The sequence below is a fragment of the Chionomys nivalis genome, chromosome 4, assembly GCF_950005125.1.
Source record: "Chionomys nivalis chromosome 4, mChiNiv1.1, whole genome shotgun sequence".
Taxonomy (NCBI): Eukaryota; Metazoa; Chordata; class Mammalia; order Rodentia; family Cricetidae; genus Chionomys; species Chionomys nivalis.
The window spans coordinates 37289873-37304650 of record NC_080089.1 but is presented as its reverse complement, the minus strand read 5'-3'; the positions used below and the strand labels follow the sequence as shown (position 1 = coordinate 37304650).

The 14778-nt window shown below is 38.3% G+C and overlaps 1 pseudogene; it reads right to left on the bottom strand.

The window, feature by feature from the left end:
* Window positions 1-13070: 13070 nt before the first annotated feature.
* On the bottom strand, window positions 13071-14002 carry LOC130873309 (olfactory receptor 8B3-like; annotated as a pseudogene).
* Between the last annotated feature and the right edge of the window lie 776 nt (window positions 14003-14778).

The following is a 14778-nucleotide window of genomic DNA, read 5'->3' as shown; positions in this document are numbered from 1 at the left end:
TGTCCAGATTAATATATCATGAGTTGAAAATATGAGTTGTGCAAGTATGTAAATTAAAATCAAAGAATGAATATTTCTGCCTTATATATTACTGATTTCGGGAAATTTTGTGAGATATGGGGGAGATTACAGGTATACATTTTCCATTTACACAAATATCAAGCATCTGAGATGAGAAATGATCTGGAAACGGTTGTTCAAGTGAGGTTAATTTATACATCTATTTCAAATCTTAAATGAGTTTTATAAGAAAAATGCCTAGTGTGCTGGAAATCTAACTTCTCACTTAGATTTATGTTTGTACCCAAAGCATGTATGATTCAGTTATCTGGTCATTGCAAAGGGGCTTGTGAAGATATCACTGTCCTGTCAATAGTTCGTTTCATTCAGTTCAACTTATTTATATCTTATCTAGTCTTTTGTGGTCACACATACTTCTAGCTGTACCAGGAGCAAGGCTGAAGTAAAAGAATTGCAAGGTGAAGGTTTTTAGTATATTTGCAATGAGTTTCAGAGAAAACCTAGAATATATAGCAAGATTTTTTCTCCAAATTATATAAGCAGAAACATAAAATAATTTTATTAAGCTTGAATATAAAGGTACATTAAGTCAGTAATGGTCAGATTTAGTTTATTTACCAAAAAGAGAAAGTAAATATTTAAGGTTTTGTGAACCATAAATACCCTGTTGTTATAATCTAAAATATATTTTAGACAATAGGCTAATGATTGTGAATCAATTCCTAATTTGGCACACAAAAGTTGGAAACATAGTCCAGCCAACCTTCTGTGTGTTATAAGTTTGCATGTTATCCTATAGTTGAACAGAAGATCATATGTTTCACTATCCAGAAAAATATCAAGAGCAAAGTATTATAGGTAATCCACAATAAAGATTTGAACTGAGTTCAAAAAATAATAAATGAAAGAGCACTATTAAGTGTCAAGAAAATAATTAATGTTTTAAAATAGTAGAAACATTGTCGAACTTTCTGCCAAGTGAACAAAAGATAAACAGAACTTAAAAGACATTGGAGATAAAAATGGGATATTATCCAGGCTACCAGTGGAAACCAGAGGATTATTTTTTGTTTGTTTGTTTGTTTTTCGAGACAGGGTTTCTCTGTGGTTTAGGAGCCTGTCCTGGAACTAGCTCTTGTAGACCAGGCTGGTCTCGAACTCACAGAGATCCGCCTGCCTCTGCCTCCCAAGTGCTGGGATTAAAGGCGTGCGCCACCACCGCCCAGCAAACCAGAGGATTATTAAGGAACAATCAGGGAAATAATAAAATAATTCTAATAAAAATATAAAAACTCCATATTAATTTATTAGTTTTTTTATTAAATATGATATAAAAATTGAATGAGAACCTATTAACCACTTTTTTGAGTTCTTCATATATTTTAGAAATCAGCCCTCTGTCATATGTGGGGTTGATGAAGATCTTTTCCCATTCTGTAGGCTTTCTTTTTGTCTTATTTACCAGGCATTTCACCTTACAGAAGTTTTCAGTCCCATTTCATTCAGGAAGTATCATTTATTGATTGTTGCTTTCAGTGTTAATGCTACTCATGTTATATTGGGAAGAACTCTCCTGTGCAAATACACTCAACATTCTTCCTACTTTTTCTTCTAACAGGTTCAGTGTAACTGGATTTATGTTGAGTTCTTGAGTTTTGTGCATGGCAATAGATGTGGATGTACTTAGAATTTTCTTCATGTTGACATCTAGTTATGCTAGCACAATTTGTTAAAATAGTTTTCCTTCTATCATTGCATCATTTTGGCTTTTTTGTCAAAATAAGGTATTTATAGGTGTGTAGATTTATGTCAGGTCTTCAGTTCTAGTTTATTGGGCCTCCTGTCTGTTTTTATATCATAAACAAGCTGGTTTTTATTAGTATAGTGGAGACAGATGCTGCTCATTAATTTTGCAACTGTGCAAAATAACCACACAGATACTGTATTAATTAAAAAAAACATGACTTGGCTTATTAGTATAGTCATATTCCTTGCTAACTCTTATATCTTAAATTAATCCATTTCTATTAATCTGTGTATTGCCTAGAGACTGTGGCTTACTGGGTAAAGTGTGGCGGCGTAAAGTTTGGGCATCTGTCTCTTTCGGCAGCTACATGGCTTTTCACTGACTGCATTCTTTCCTTCTCAGTCTGCTTGGAATATCTGCCTTGCTCTATTTTGCTAATCCACTGGCTGAAACAACTTTATTTTTTAACCAACTTAAGCAACACATATACAGAAGGACTTCCCACAGCACTTCTACTTTTCTGTTCAAAGAAAAAGGAAGTTTTTATTTTAACTTAGTAAAATTACATATGAAAAAAACAGTTATCAAGCATGAATTTTAGTTACAATATTTATATCTACTCTATCTTTTATTTTAACTAATGAAAACTATAATTATAACTATCTATTCTTTAACTCCATCAAAGACCCAAATGGAAATAAATTTACCCAAGTTAACAGGTAGTGCATTGTAAGCAACTTCCAAAACTCTAAGAGTGACAGAGACATCTTGCTTCCTGTACAGTCACCCAAAGTTTTTCTTTAACATTGGGTCATCCAATCTTCAGCCTATAGGCCCATAGTATCCGGCAGACTTTTACATGAAACAAAAATTTAAAGAGAGTTCCACCTATATTGGCAGTTTGTCGGTCACTTTCTTCTGTGCCCTGCAGAATGTCTGGTAGACTCTTTCATGAAGCCGGAGCCCTGAAGGACTGTCTAACCTTTAGGCAAGTTTAGCAGTCATTTTCTGTGGGTCCTGCATAGTTTATACAGCATAACATCAAGCAGTCCAGGCAAAAGCAGTTTTGTTTTGTTTTTTTGTTTGTTTTTTTTTTTTTTTTCGGTAGGAAACGTCTCGTTGACAGCTCAGCGCTTAAAAAAAATATATATATATATATACACATATATAAAAAACACTCTGCCCCTCCCCCATGAACGGGTCCAGGCAGCTCTTTCCTGCAGGGGAGAGGGGCATGGACACTGCCCACTTTCTTGAAGGCAGCACCCTTCTTTTCCCCCAGTTCAATGTGGGAGTTCAGGCGGCAAGCCCCTCTTGGAAGGAAAAGCTCCCCTGAACATCCACCTTGGTGCAGGCTGCAGGTGTAGAGGCCTCACCAAACTCTTCAGGACACGCTCCCACCCCCAAACTCCCTGGTCCATTGTCCACGTCAGCACTGCAAGTGCAGAAGGGGGATGGGGTGGGTCGGTCCAATGCTGGCTCAGTCTGATGGTTGCTGTTCCTGGAGAACCCCTGGAGCTGATGGCTCCAAGACTGCAGAGTCCTAGCCTGGGCTCATGCAGCCTCCTACCCCCACTGATTTTTTTTTTTTTAAAAAGAAAAAAGGAAGAAAGAAAGAAAGTGGGGGAGGCTGAGGGGACAGAGGACAGAACACAGGGAGAGACAAAGGTGGTCAGTTGGGGAGGGAGCTCTGCAGTGGCTCTCCTTGGCTGCCTGCCCAGGGTGGGGGGTGAGCCTTAGTTGGAGTCAGAGTCTGAGGAGTCCCCTGAAGAGGAAGAGCTGGAGCTGCTGCCCTCAGACTCATTGTCTTCATCCTCGTCGTCATCCTCGTCGTCATCGTCGTCCTCATCGTCATCCTCATTCTCATCTCCATCCTCGCCCTCGTCTTCGCTGCTAGACTCAGAAAAGTCCCCTCCATCCTCGGAGGAGTCCCCATTCTCATCATCTTCCTCTTCCTCCTCATCATCGTTGTCATCCTCCTCCTCGTCCTCCTCATCCTCCGACTCCGACTTAGACTGCAGGGTGGTCCGGCTGGACTTAGGATTTGGGCCTCGAAGCTTAGTCATGTTCTTACGTTTATTGGAGATGTACTCTTCGTATGCTGCATGGTCCTGGGGAGACAGGCTGTTGACCCAGAGATCCAAGTGCACCTTGTACTGTTTCTGCTGCTCCTCGGCCAGCTTTTTATAGTGCTCCTTCTGGCTCTGGGAGATGCGCTGCCAGCAGCTGCCAATCTCTACCATGAGGTCCTTCGGCGGCAGGTGATTCAGCTCCCCGTTGGACAGCAGCTTCTGGGAGAACTTGTGGTAACCGTTCATGGGAGGTTTCTTGGGCTCCCCCTGGAACTTCATCTTCTTGGAAGAGTTCGGAGCAGCTGGAGGGGCCCGCATCTCACTTAACTCCCTCATATCGTTTTTGGTCTTCTGCTGCCTTCTTAATCCACATCAGCTTCTCCTTCTTTTCCATGTTGTTCCAAGTCATCTCCATGGCCTTCAAGGCTTTCACCCGGTCATTCTTGAAGCGAGCCAGATAATCTCCAGTTTCTTATGCAAATGGCTAGCAAACTCCATAAGGAGCCTCTTAGATGTCCATCTTCCTTTTGAAGTAGTTGGTGCTGTCAAGAGCAGATATGTCTCATTCTCATGAAAAATTTTAAGTTCTTAAAATATTTTAAATGCTATATTCCATGGGTCTTTGAAATGTTTGGAGATTATCTATATTAATGAAATATATGAAATGTTTGGAGATTATCTATATTAATGAAATATATCTCTGTATATCTAGAAACTTAACTAACATGACTAGAAACTTGACATATATATGTGTATACACATATATATAAGACTATTTATTAACCTGTATTCCTTTATTAAACATTACATTTTTAAATGAACTGCATACAACAAAATTGATCTTAAATTTCTATCAATAATCCAAGATCCATACCAATATAAAGTATTTATCTCTATAACATATACCCCTTTAAATGTAATGTGCATAATTTTCTCCGAAGTGGTTTCTGATTTTTGTTGGGTGAAGTAATTTTGATAGTTCATAGAAATCTTTTTGGGGATCTTGGTCCATCAAACCACATTAGTCTGTAAGGAATCCACAGGTTGCCATCTTCTGTGGAAACAAAAGCATAACATTTTCTCAATGCAACATGTCCTTAGGCCCAGATATTGAACTCAAGATACCTTTAAATTATTAAGTTGGTTTAACTTAGCAGCCTGTACAATGAAATGTCTCTTGGTACTCAGCTCATTCACAGCTTAAAAAAAATTAAAGAACACACAATAATATAAATAATTCTGACTCTCTGTGTACTTTTTATCTTTACATGGCTTATTTTTTACTCTTTTACTTTTTCTACAAGCTTTATATTTATTTTATTATCTTTCCTTTAATCTATTACTGTCTGTATTATTGTATATTACAACTATCTATACTCTCTTTCCTCCCCCTCTCTCTTTCTTACCTAGATGGCCAAGTGGGCACCAATTCGTAGATGGGAACTGCTCATTTGTTTTCTGGATCACCAGGCCAAAAATAACCACATAGAAATTGTATTAATTAAAAAACACTGCTTGGCTTATTAGCTTAGGCATATTCCTTGCTAACTCTTATATCTTAAATTAACCTGTTTCTATCAATTTATGTGTCTCCATGTGGCTGTGGCTTACCAGGTAAAGTTTTGGCATCTATCTCCTTCATCTGCTACATGGTTTCTCATTGATTCCACATTATTTCCTCCGCTGTTTACTTGGAATATCTGCCTTGTTCTATTTTGCTAAACCACTGGTCGAAACAGCTTTATTTACTAACCAATAAATGCAATACATATGCAGAAGAACTTTCCAACCCACTATAGCTCTATAGTAGAGTTTGAAGTAAGAGATGGTGATGCCTCTAGAAGTTTCTTTATTGTACAGGATTTTTTTTTTTAGATATTCTGGGTTCTTTATTTGTCCATATGAAGTTGAATTGAATATTGTTCCTTCAAGATCTGTGATGAATTGTGTTGGGATTTTGATGTAGATTGCACTGAATTTGTGCATTGCTTTTGGTTAAATTGCCGTTTTTATTAAGTTGATCCTACCAATCCAAAAGCGTGGGAGATCTTTCCATTTTCTGATATCTTCTTTAATTTCTTTAAGACTTAAAGTTCTAGTCATACAGGTGTTTCACTTATTTAGTTAGAATTACCTAAACATATTTTATATTTGTGGCTATTGTAAATGATGGTGTTTCTCTGATGTTTTTCTCAGCTCAATTACCATTTGTATATAGGAGCATTTCTTTTTTTGAGTTAAGCTTATAATTTATCACATTACTGAAGGCCAAGCTCAGGTAATCCATTTGAAAATAGGAAGGAGGGAATATATGAGAAAGGGAAGTCAAGATCATGATAAAGAAATCTACAGAGACAGCTGAACCAAGGTTGTCGAAACCACCCAGGGCACAAGTGGTCATCCAAGACAAAGGTTGTCTTTCATTAAATCTGTTCTGAGGACCATGTCTTGGTCTGTGACCCTAGAGCAATTAGGGACAGAGTCAATGACTGTGGCTTCTGTTGTGATTAAGGACTATGTACTTTCCTGGTGTCTGATCAGCCACCTGTGACCTTGTTCATGCCCAGGAGCCATGCTGAATCTGATGTCATACAAATCGAAGTAGCATGTTCTGCTATCTGGTACCATGGTTATGCCCAGGCCAGGGAAGCAGCTAGGGACCATGTCTGAATCCAAGGCCATACTGCAGCCAGAGTCTGTGTTGATATCAGTGTCCCCTGTTGTCATGAGGGCCATGTGGAGGACTGAGGTCACCACCACCTGGGGCCATGTCTGTGCCCAAGGGTTGCACTATCACTGTGATGGTCTTGAATTGGCTGGTATACACCACCAGCAGAGGCCATGGGGATGTTCAGAACTATGCTGCTCAGAGGAGTATGTATGGGTCTAATGGTACTACTGCACCCTGGGTCTTTGTTGAAGCCCTTAGCCAATGTGGCCATCAGGGGCCACATAGAGGACCATTGCCTAAGATACAACCTGTGGCCTTTTAGGAATCTGGGGGCCATTTTGCAGCTAGGGCTATAGAGATCTGAGTGACTTGTGTTAACATCCAGGGTCACTGTATGGTCTGTTAGCCACTGAATACCTGGGGTCAGATCAGGCACCTGAGTCCATGTTGGTGGTAGCCAGGGACATGCAAATTCAAGTAGCCTTCTAACCAATGCTATAGAAACATCCCGACCATACCTGCAGCTGAGAGCCATTTCTGGGTCCATGGCTCTACTGGAGCCTGGGTCTTTGTTGATGTCCAAGGTCCTATTACCATCATTGGTCATGTGTTTGCTTGAGATATGGGGTCAAGTTGGTGTCTGGGAGCCATGTTGCCACTGGTGCTGAGCAGATATGAGTGAACTGCACTACCACTTGGAGCAATGATGATATCCAGACCTGGCTGCTGCAGAGGACCCTGTCTGGGTTGGTGGTCCTACCACAGCCAGAGTCTCTGTTGTCAGCAAAAGCTGGGATTATGGTGACAATCTGTGGCCTCATTGGTATCAGGAGGCCATGCCATCACCATAGCCATCCTGATATGAATGGTCATTGCTTCAAGCCAGAGCTAAGATGTAATCCATTCCTAACCTACTGCCAAGGGCCATGCATGTCTGAGCCCATGGTCCTGCTACAACTATGGCCTTGTCACCCCAGGTGCCCATTGGAACCATGTGTAAATCAAAGGGTCATGCTGAGCTGGTCCTGCCCCTCACTTGCCATGGGATACTTAGCTATGCCCCTTGCTGGATGTTGCAGCAAGAGACCTCTGACCCTCATAGGAGAGCTGGTGATCATATTCAGGAGAGCTGGTTCCACCGCTCATTAAGGGCTGGGAAGAGGTGAAGCATATGAAATGGACTTAGGGGAGCTGCCTCTGCCCCATATCTGAGGGCATGATCCTTGTGGCCTAGACTGACAATCTCAAATATCACCCAGGCCCACAGCTGGGCCTAGAGTTGGCCCATCCAAATATCTGCTCCATCTAGGGCATGCTGGAGCTCAGGAAGGTGCTAGTCTTATGGAACAGTAGCTGTGATATCTCCATGACTCAGGGTGGTCACGGGATATTTGGACACAGTTTTGGCAATGATCCCATGATGTCAGTTTACCAGAAACCAGAGGCATTAAAGCAGACCAATTACTCACTGCAATGAACAATTCCAGGTAATGCAGATTGGATAAAACAGTATACAGTATGGCACACAGTTGCTCTAAATGCCACCAGAATGAATGACAAGGTACTGTAGACCCAGTATGACAGATGAAAGCTAAAACTTTTTTGTTTGTCTGTTTGTTTTCTTGTTGTTATTGTTTTGTTCTATTAGAATTTCTTTTTGTGAGTTTGTATGTTTGCTTTACTTAAGTTTTTTTTTTTTTTTTTTTTTTTTAATTGTGGTATCTATTCAGGAGGGTAAGAAGAGAACATAAGTGATCAGTATTGGGGTATATAATGAAAAATTCCCAAAGATTCAATAAAGAAATCATGTAAAAATAAATATTATTATTAAAAAAGAATATGGCACATAGAAAGCATAAGTTTATAGCATGTGATTTAGGTAGATACAGAAATATATTTTTTATTTATTTATTAAAAATTTCCAACTCCTCCTCTCCTCCCATTTCCTTCCCACTCCCCCCACTCCCTCTCTCCCTCCCTCTCCAGTCCTAAGAGCAGCCAGGGTTCCCTGCCCTGTGGGAAGTCCAAGGTCGTCCCCCTTCCATCCAGGTCTAGGAAGGTGAACATCCAAACAGACTAGTCTCCCACAAGGCCAGTCCATACATTAGAATCAACACTCAGTGCCATTGTCCTTGGCTTCTCAGTCAGCCCTCATTGTCAGCCACATTCAGAGAGTCCAGTTTGATTACATGCTTATTCAGTCCCAGTCCAGCAGGCCTTGGTGGGCTCCCAATAGATCAGTTCCACTGTCACAGTGGGTGGGTGCACCCCTCACAGTCCTGACTTCTTGTGCATGTTCTCTCTCCTTCTGCTCCTCATTTGGACCTTGGGAGCTCAGTCCAGGGCTCCAATGTAGATCTCTGTCTCAATCTCCATCCATTGCCGGATGAAGGTTCCAGCGATGGACGGAGATGCAGAAATATTTTAATAATATTAAAAATATCCTCATAATAAAATACCTAAATGATAGAACAATATTATCACACATGAAAATAGTAAAGGCTATACATGACATAGGCAGTGCCACACTGAATACAGGAAAGTTGAAAGTATTTTCTATTAAAAAAAAAAAGGAGACCAGATGTCCACTCTCAGGTTTCATTTAGTATAGTAATTAGAATCTACTGATATAAGGGAAGAGAAAGATATTAGTGAGACAAATAGAAGAAGAGCAAATTAGAGACGTTCATCAACAGATATTATGATCCATACTTACAAGACCTGAGAAACTCACCCAGATCTGATGAACAGTTTAACCAACGTGGCAGTTGTGTGTCCCAGTAATGAACCTAATATGAAACAACTCAGGAAAACAATTATACTTCAGTATCCTCTAATAGAAGAACATTTAGAAAAATTATGTAAAAAAAGAAAAAGTCATCTAAAGCCAAAGCTGTAAGATATCAAAATAACCAGTGAATTAGATACAAAAGGATGGAAGAAGATGGGAGGACCTCCATGTTTGTGGGTCAGCAAGCCTTAACTATAATGAAATGGCCTTTTAATTAAAAGAAGTCTATCTGTTCAATGCAATAACCAACAAAATTAAAAGTGAAAAATTGGCAATTCAATTTCATATTGAATCACAGATCCTGAAGACAAAATCAATTCTGAACTAAAAGAGCAATGTTCATAGTATTGTGATGCCTAATATCATATTATACTATAAAAATATAGCTTGTGGGACAACAAGTACCACCAAAAAGACACATGGATCAATAAGTAGAATAGGATATGAGATGCAAAAATAAAATCTTACAACTATAGACACCTTATTCAAGATGGAGATTCATAAAATATGGCAGACCAAAAAGAAAAATCATTGAACTGTTGCTGAATTTAGGCATGGTGGTGAATACTTGCAACATTCTCACTCAGAAGGTTGTGATGGGAAGATTAGGCATCAAGTTATTCTTGGCTATCTAGTTTGAAACAATCTGAGACACATAAAATCTTGTCTCTACATTTATAAAAGCTAGAAACACAAAAGTAATAGCAAAAGTTCACACCGAGGCTGGTAAAGCTAAATATTCACACAAAGAAATAGAAGTATATCTCTATTCCCCTAAATAAAAATTAACATGAAATTTTTGAAAAAAGTACTGAAACATTTGAAAGATTAAAGATAATGTGCAAATTAAGGTAAAATATTCCAAGACAGACACAGAGTAAATTAATTTCTGAATGGGTAATTTTAACTTTGGTTTCTGAGATTATAAGAACTCTCTATCTATCTATCTGTCTGTCTGTCTGTCTGTCTGTCTGCCTGCCTGCCTGTGTGTCTGCCTAAATTTTTCTAGCCATCTTATTTTATTGTAGCTATTTTGTTTACTGGGGTGAATTTATTCCATGCTGCCTACTTATTTTGAAATTATAACATAATTACATCTTTGCCTCCATCACTGTCTTCTACTAAACCCTTCCAAATATTCTCCTTGATTCCTTTCCAATTCATGGGTGTCACTTTTTCATTAATAGATATTTAATGATTCAGTAACTAGCTGCCTTTAGCCCATTATCATCTTGGAACAAAGCATGGCAAGTGTGCAACAAGCATGGTAATGGAGAAGGAGTTTGGGAATCTACATATTGTTTGGCAGGCAGTAGTAGGAGACTGTGAGCCGGAAGACAGGCTTGAGCTCCAGAGACTTCAAAGCCCTTCTACCTAGTGAAGCACTTCCTCCACCTAAGCCACACCTACTACATCCAGATCACACTTTCTAATAGTGTCATTTCCTATGAGTCCATGGGGCCATTTTCTTTCACACCACCACAACAGCAAAAATATGATGAATAGGATTGCATCAAAAATATTGCTACACAGTAAAAGTAACATGAATAAAATAGAGGGATGCATTTACCAGCACTTCCATTAACAGGAACTCAGTCTGTAGAATATACTAAAGATCTTAAATATGCTAATTGCTGAAAGAAGTAATATGTGAAAAAGAACTGAAAACTTATTGAAATAATAAGTGTCAGAGGTTAATACACACACGCAGGCACACAAACACAATTCAACACCTGTAGCCATCAATTCCAAATCAAAACTACATTGTTATACAATCTCATCTAACCAATAATGGGTATAATAAAGAAAAATAGAGAATAAACAATAGGAAAGTTGAGATTAAATAACAACATTCTGCTCCACAACAGGAAAGGTAACTATGGAAAAAAGTAGAGAGATTTCTCAAAAAATAAAAATGCAGTAACACATAAATGGATTTTAGATGCTTAAGGAATCCAGTTTAACAAGAAACAAAGATAGAGATTCATTCATGATTTTGTAGAACTGCTCATCATTACACATTCTAGAATTGGCATAAGAATCCACCAATTATGTTTCAATTACTATTAATTACATTAGCTCCTAAAGCTGTCTTCACTCTACTCACAAAAATAACAGTTGATCTACATTTTCAAACATTCTCCAACTTGTTGATTGATGACATTATTTAAGGATAAAAATTCTATCAAAGTTTATGAAGAGTGGAGAGGATTTATAATCCCTAAGGCTATAGATGGCATATATATAATACATTACTCATAATATTAGTTGGATAATATTTATGAAATAAATATAACATAACTGATTGACATAATAATGTCAATTGCATAGTATTTACAGATGCAATGTAGGTTTTATTTAATAGCCAGTTAATGAAAACACCTGGGTAATCAAGCACTTGCATTAAGAACCTCAAGGGAGGGAGAATGGAATGGGGGGAGGGGAGAGGAGTGGGGAAAGGGGGGGAGTGGGGGGAGGGGGCAATGTGTGGGAGGAGGGGGAGGGAAATGGGAAACGGGGAGGAGGCAGAAATTTTAATTAAAAAAAGAATAAAATAAAGAAAAAGAAGAAAAGAAAAAAGTGAAAATACAAGCACATAGATTGTTATCTTATATGAACAACAGTCCCCAGCATTCTAGAAAGTATTCTGTCGATGGGCAAGTGGGATTTACAGGTTCTTCTTTCCGTGGGCAAGTGGAGATAACAGGTGAGAGGCATTTTTGTTTTACAGATCTCTTAAGCTCTTTAAGTAATTAAATCTTAAAAGATAATATTAGCCCTTATAGTTATGTCATGTGTTATATCTTAGTGAATATTCATGATAGTTCTGTGAATTAAAATTTAATTCTCTTTTCATATGAAAAAAAAAGATATTCTACTGGGGAAAACTGCATAAAAAGCCACGGATCAAACTCCTCACAGTTGTATATAGATATGTACCTATTTGAAATAAAAAGTTTCACCTTGGAAAAAAAAAAAAGAAAGGACACAATGATGCCCATGAAAGATTGAAAATGAATCATTCATACTTTATTGCATTGATGAATGGGAGCCATCTTGCGACTAGATACATAGACAATGAAGGAGTACTTTGTATAACTATTGGCAGATGATTGGAGTTGAGGGAGCTGCGGGCTGCGTTCCTGCCACCCAGCTTCTGGCCGCCTGGCTAGCTTATGCCCCGAAATAATAACACGGAAACGGTATTCTTTTAAACACTGCTTGGCCCATTATATGTAGCCTCTTCTGGCTAACTTTCACATCTTGCTAACTCATTTCTAATAATGTGTGTAGCACCGGTCTTACCGGGAAAGATTCAGCATGTCTGACCTGGCAGCTTGCTTCGTCATGTCTGCTCTGGAGAGGAGAGGCATGGCGTCTGCACACACTTCCTCTTCCTCCCAGCATTCTGTTCTGTTTACTCCACCCACGTATGTTCTAACCTATCAGGCCAAGCAGTTTCTTTATTAATTAACCAATGAAAGCAATGGATATATGACACTCCCACATCAGATTGGTTATGTTTTTGATACATCCCATGATGACAATGATAAAAGAGGTTTGATTAGTTACTGTTATTCTTAGTTAAAATGATAAAAGAAAATTTTGCCAGTAGCAAAAAAATCAAAGAATCAAAATCGTCAGGAAGAACAAAAATATCCCAATATTCTACTAATGATCAATTTAAAAAATAGATTAAATGTGGTTGTGATTAAAGTAATAGAAATTCTCATTAACAAATCTATAGTGCTAAACATTTTAATTTGTTCAAAGACTCCTCCTGTGAAAGGTTTTTCTCAGGGCAAGTTTGACGTCCTTGTTTCACAAGCTGTAAATTAAAGGGTTCATCATGGGAACCACAATGGTGTAAAAGACAGAAGATATTTTCCCCTGATCCATAGATCCAGCTGAGGAGGGTTTGAGATACATAAATGCACATGATCCAAAGAATAGAGAAACAGCAAGAATGTGGGAGCTGCAGGTACTAAAGGCTTTGTATATGCCTGCAGTGGATCTCATTTGAAGGATGTTAGAGAGGATGAAGCCATAGGAGGTAAAGATGATGATACAGGTTACAATGATATCTTTCCCACGTACAATAAGAATCTCCATTTCATTGGCATAAGTGCTTGTGCAAGAGAGCTGCAGCAAAGGGAAAAGATCACAGAAATAGTGGTTGATGCTATTACTGTCACAGAAGATCAGTCTTAAAGTGCACCCAGTATGAATCATGGCACCAGAAAATCCCATTATGTATGAACCAAGCATAAGATAAGAACAAACTTTGGGGGACATGGTAATGTTATACAAGAGTGGATTACAGATAGCCACATAATGATCATAGGCCATGGATGTCAAAACATAACATTCACAAAAAAAAACAGAAGAAATACAGCTTGGTCATGCATCAATTGTAGGAGATAACATTCTTCCTTACTAAGAAGTTCATCAGCATTTTGGGTGTAATCACAGAGGAATAACAGAGGTCAATGCAAGACAAGTTGAAGAGGAAAAAGTACATGGGGGTGTGAAGGTGAGAATTAAGCACAATTAAAACAATCAAAGCCAAATTCCCCAGTGCTGTGGTAATATATATTAATAGAAACAGTAAGAACAGTGGTAAGTAATTGCAGATCAGGGTCATTTGTCAATCCCAGTAGAATGAATTCATTCACCAAGGAACCATTTTCCAGACCCATTTTTTCTTTAAGATAATCTGTAAACATAAAAGAATATTGTTATAATATGAGACCAAAAACAACTACTCCCAAAACTTTTATCATATTTGTGAATTACATGATGTGAATCCCTATATATCCAAGTTCACAGAAATTAATGTTCATGCAACCATATTGTGAAATGATATACCAATTCCAGACCAGTAAAAGACAGAGAAAAGTATTTACCAACAATCCGTAAAGCTGTCATCATTGTTGTCATATTCTATCATGACTGCTCAGATATTCAAATAAGATTGTGCAGGAAATGTATGTGAGAATTCTCAACCCTCATCTCATCATTTTGTCATAGTTTCAGCCATTGGTGGATAAGCGGAGAAACTCTTGCCACCTGGATCTAACCTCATCCAGATATAACTGTGGTGGCATCAGGACCTACAACATTGTTTCAAATATAAACTTTAGAGATAATCAGAGTCTTGGAATGGTTGCTACAAGAAAATGTATTAATATAAAAATATTTGAGAGTTGGCCATCAAGGTGATGCCTCATCAGTGAGACATTGCAATATTTTTGTCTCCTGAAACTTTTGTAATAACCTATAATCTCTTTTCCAGGATACCCTTTTGGAATGTCATTGATTCTTAGAATTGAATACTTTGATATGAAAGTACATTCATGAGATCCTTGGACTCACTGTCAAGATACTCCATAAGTGTAAAACCCAAGACACCAAATGGAAACAGAGCTATAACCTCTTCAGTGTGTGCAATAAAAGCAGTTACAATCATGAAGAG